At 29.9% G+C, this 5,285-nt stretch overlaps 1 long non-coding RNA gene across 1 annotated transcript; it reads left to right on the forward strand.

The window, feature by feature from the left end:
- The first annotated feature begins 3,050 nt into the window (after window positions 1-3,050).
- On the forward strand, window positions 3,051-3,556 carry LOC117911030. Its single transcript, XR_004650831.1, has 3 exons — window positions 3,051-3,129; window positions 3,257-3,310; window positions 3,472-3,556. It is a non-coding gene; the product is annotated as an uncharacterized LOC117911030 (long non-coding RNA).
- Window positions 3,557-5,285: the final 1,729 nt, after the last annotated feature.

Below are 5,285 nucleotides of genomic sequence, written 5' to 3' on the forward strand. Positions count from 1 at the left end.
TACTTTGATATTATTGCTAATTATACATGAAGAAGTATTTATTATAAGTCTTTTATTTTAATATTGTAAAAAAATTATAATAGATTAGATATTGATAAAATATAATTCACATTTAATTTTTTCTCATATGAAAAATTGAATTTGTATATTAATTATTATCATTTATCTTTAGATTTTTTAAGATATTGATTTTATATTTATCTCTATATTTTTATTCTATTAATTTTTCTTTATATTTAAATTTAATATAATATTAATTATTGTATTTATCTTTAAATTTTATTTTAAATTTAAAAAAGAGATAAAGCAACTATTAATTATTATATTTTATTATAATTTAAAAAAAATAAGAAAAATATAAAACACTTAAGCTACAAGAGTTAGAAATTAATTAAAAAATTCTTTAATTTTGTGTTACAAGGTTTAGAAATCAATTTAAAATTTTTTATTTTTTAGTATAATTTATTTTATAATTATTATCTAGTATAATTTTAAAAAAATTAAGAAAGAGATAAAAAGAAATAAATGTATCTGAACCAATATAAACTTAATTTTCAAAAAATTAAAGAAAGAGATAGTGCAACTAAATATGCAATATATCTTAAACGAATCTCACACCCACACCTACACCCACGTCATATCATGTCGACAAGGGTATTTGGCTGAAATTAAAGCTTTTGTGTATCACAGTCCTTTACTGTATTGTCTGCCCGCATGCAGTTTCTTCTCAGCTGCCTTAACACCCCACAACCCACAAACACACAAAACAAAAACCTTTCAATCCAAACATGAAAGGTCTCTCTAGAGCTTCTCCAATCTATTACTAACCACAACAATCATAATAACATAAAGTAAACAAGAATGCAAAATACATGTTACAACTTGCTAAAGTAAATTTAGATCAAAGCATAGGGTCTACAGAAGGACTAGAATAGAAGAATACAAATTATATTCATTATTTACAAAGAAAAAGCTTAAGATGGATTCAACACAGAGGGGACAACAAAATGGAATAGAAATAATAGTTCCAGAAGCAAGCCCAAGCAAGAATAAAATCTATATTTACAAACACATTTACACAGAACACCAGACGTAATACACAACAATTTTGGTACATAGAAGAAAGAATAAGAAATGTTAAGACATAGATGAAGGGCATGATTGAAAGTGTAAAACTAAAACAACTACATGACTTGCCAGGCTAGATGACATAGGCGTATGGTACAGTGGTTGCTCTTCAGGTAGTTTATTTTTCATAAAAATAGAAGATATCGAAAAATCAAACTTCGTTCTGCCCCAAATATGGTTCTAGTTTTCCTCCTTACCCTTGATAATAACCACTAACACTATAGTAAAGAACAAGGACTAAGAAGGTTGCCACAGTGAAGGAACAAAGTTATATCAAAAATGTATTTGCTTCACATCAACAAATTCAAAGAAATAACAGGAGAATGTAAAGTATAATTTCAAGAGAAAGGACCCGTATCACTTGTGGCAGAATATGTGGGAATAAAACATGTGAAGAGCTCTCAAGAAGTTATAGAGCTCATCCCCTCTTTGCCAATTCTAGTTTTTGTGGAAAAAATAGAATGAAAGATTTTTGAGGGTCCGAAGATCCCTCATTTTCCAATGAAGGACACGTTCATTGAATCATTGTTTGCTTTTCTTCAAGAATTGGAGGGGTCAAACATTGTTACAATTGTAGATTACATTGGTAAGCCTAAGGCTGTGATTGGTTTGAGCAGATGTATAAATAAAAACCAAATTATGACATTTCTGTTCTTACTCTGTATTTTGGCTTGAATCATAATGTTTTCATGGTTTTGGTTGCATTCTGCATTAGTATAAGCAGGAGGGAACTCAGAATTCTGCTGAGAACCATCTTGTAAACACTCATCATCTAGTTTTTCCACTATTATATTATGATGCTCTTGAGGTCCAACATCAGACAAATTCAAGATACTTTCTCCTCCTATTTCATGGCTACTATTTCCTACAGTGTTGTTTGAGTCAGTTAAAACTTGATTAGGGCTGCAAAACCAATCATATTTTTAACCTTACCATTTTCTCAATTTTCCAATTTTCATAGATTTCCATAATGAAATCTTTTTTTTTTTGTTTTGGAAATAGTAATTCAATCTTGAAACTGAAGAGCAAGCATAATTTTCACAAGATATCAAAATGCCATGGACATAAATCTTAAAAATTGTAGTAGCCATACTAATTACTCAACTTAGCTTGAAGGCATAATTTTCTGGGTAACAACAAACAACATGTGTATTTGCGGTATCCATAGCCATGAATTGGAACTCATTTAATCCAAATCATAAATGAAGTGTAAGACACAATAGATTATCAATTGATTTAATAAAAATTAAAATGGATAATTAATAATTAATAATTAATAATTAATAATTATTTATATGGAGCAAATTGGTCTCATGTCTTAACAAATAGGGCAGTATAATTAGGAAGTGGTTGGGTAGTGACCTGGGTGCATTTTAAACACGCCTTTTAAAACTTTGCTAAAAATAACCTAAGAATGGGTCCTTAATAGAGCCCTACCTGAAAAAGAACATGGAGAAGCCCAGACTGACCAGTGTTAGCTCGGCAAGCTTCAAAACATATCTAAAAAAGAACTCAAAAGGAAAATGACTTAAGCCTAAACTTTCTTCCCAAGCAGGAATAGGTCATAGATAAAGCTGGACCTGAAACACAAACTTTCTTCCCAAGCGAAGAGCTCTGATGAGTGACACTTGTTATTCCATTTTTGACACCTGTACAACTCCATCTCAATTGTATGACTTCTTTAAGGGGATGAACTCTTTAAATATGTGGAGAGAACCTTGCAATGCAAGTTCCTAAGAGGCCAAGACTTGCACTTTCCTTTTCTCTAAGGAATTCTAGTATCTTCAGTCATTGTTGGCTTGACTGGAAGATAGCCAAATCACAGAGCTAATCTTTTCTTCTGTTTGCCAAAAAGGCAGTACAGTTTAGAAAGTTTGGAGAGTATATATGAAAGCATGTGATCCTACAACCTTTTTGCATATAGCAGGGGCATGGTGGCTTTAAAGTAAGAAGTTGATGGGCTGAATGCATATTTTACACTTCCTATCAATATGCCACCTGGTAGGCAGTATTTTCTAATATACATCTATGCTTTCTGTGCTAGATCCATATGTTCTGTCAATTTTTGTCTTGTTTCTATCCTATTTAATGCTCTAAATCTCATAGGCCATGTTCGTTTATTTTCAAGGTGCGAAGAATTGAATTTCAGATGAATGAATGGAAGTATTTTGTTCATTACCTTGTAAGTATTTTACACACACACATCAGTTTTTTCATTCTGCAATGATTTTAGCTCTTACCTCCATTAGTGTGGTTGCATTAGTTCCAAGTTGCTGAGTTTGTGAGCAAATAAGATTTTCCTATTTTGGTATTTTGATAACATATAATATATTTTTTCCTCAGGGTTGGAGCAAAAAGTGAGTACATGTTCCAGCTCAAATTTTCTGAATTCCGATATAAATTCACAGTGAGAATGCCAAGTGGGTTATTAGAGCCAGTTTAGTTTTTTTTTTTTTCTTATTTTTCACTTAAAATGTTGTGGTTCCTGAACTTTTGCATTTTGGTGCAAATGTTATGAACTCCACTTTCATTCTGTAAGTGTTGTTGTTGGTGGATTTTAAAGGTAAATGTTTTTTTTTCGAGAAAATCCTTGCAAAACCCCTAAGGAAAACAAAAAAAAAAATTGCTTTTTTTTTTTCCATCCCTGTATTTTATGGATCTGTTTATATGGGCCTCCTAGAACACAACTTCCCCAAAGAAATTTATAGTCTATTTGTTTCCAAATGTGCACCACTCAAAACCTAAATCGAATCATAATACCTGGATTCCAAAAATGTTGAAACCCTACATAATCTTCCCTCCATCAATGTGAAAATAAACCAACTCAAATAAACCATAAATAAATCAACACAAAAAATACATCAACAAAAACAGAAAACGAGGGAGAGAAACATGATTCAAATGACTAGTCAAGAAGATAATCACCTGATGATGGTGATGAAGATAAAGATTCGAAGCTGGATCTATAGACAGAGACGAAGAGAGCAGCTACAGTTTCCCCAAATTCTTCGATCTACGTTGTTGACTCACGAAGAAAAGGTTAGGATTGGTTTCCCGGGATTCTAGAGATTTCGAGGATATATAGGAAAATAGCAGGTTAGGCTTCATGGGATTTAGGTTTTTTAGATTGAGAAGAAGACCAGGCGGAGGTTAGGATTTCAGAAATGGTGGGTTTTGAGAGGGAGATGAACATATGGAGTATTTGAGTTCCGGTGGAGAGAAACTTAAGACAGAGAGAGAAATGTGTGAGGATGGATGTATTGTTTTTTGGTTCCTTTTTTTTTTTTTTTTTGGTTTATCAGATGTGGACGCTGACACAGTTGAATGGGGAGGGCAATTTGGGTATGAAATTACACCTCAACTCGGAGTGCTCAAAATCCAAATTATTTTTGGGACCATTGTATTTAACTTGAAAATAGTTAACTCGGGTTCTCAAATCCTAGTTATTTGCGTATCAAAGACCCATAACATAATTTTCCCAAAAAATTATCCTTTCAATTAAAATTTAATTTCTTATTTATTAATTGATTTGTAAAGATATAAAAAAATAAATAGAAAAATTAAAATATTTTAATTGATTTTTAAAATAAAATTTAAAATTAATTGAATATTATTATGAAAATAATATCATATTTATAGTAAATTTTAACTTTTTATGGTAAATATATAATTTAAAATTATATAATTTTTTTGAGAAAATAATTGTTGTATCGTATTTTCCAAGTGGATATAAAATATTTTATAAAAACTATGTTTATGGGTCTAGAAAATGTAATCTCATTTTTTTAAAAGTATTTATTTCTTAATTATAAATGATAATTTTTTTTTTTCAAATTACATTGTTTTACCATTTATAGCTAAGAAATAAAAACTTTTAGTATATAAATAACTACTATTATTGAATAATAATTTTAAAAAAAAAACTCTTAATTTTGAATTTAGAAAAAATAATTAATTTAGGAAAAAATTTTGGCTGCTCTCAACACTTCTACTTTGAGTTTGTGTATAATTTGAAATAAGGAATTTTTTCCCATTCAACGTGGGATATCATAATAACAATATTAATTCTATTATTAATTAAAAATTTCTTTGAAAAAATATAGACGATTGTAGTTTAATTTAAGAGACGATTTTGGTGGCTTGAATCTTTGTAAGAG

This window comes from Vitis riparia, chromosome 1, assembly GCF_004353265.1.
Source record: "Vitis riparia cultivar Riparia Gloire de Montpellier isolate 1030 chromosome 1, EGFV_Vit.rip_1.0, whole genome shotgun sequence".
In the NCBI taxonomy this organism is placed as follows: Eukaryota; Viridiplantae; Streptophyta; class Magnoliopsida; order Vitales; family Vitaceae; genus Vitis; species Vitis riparia.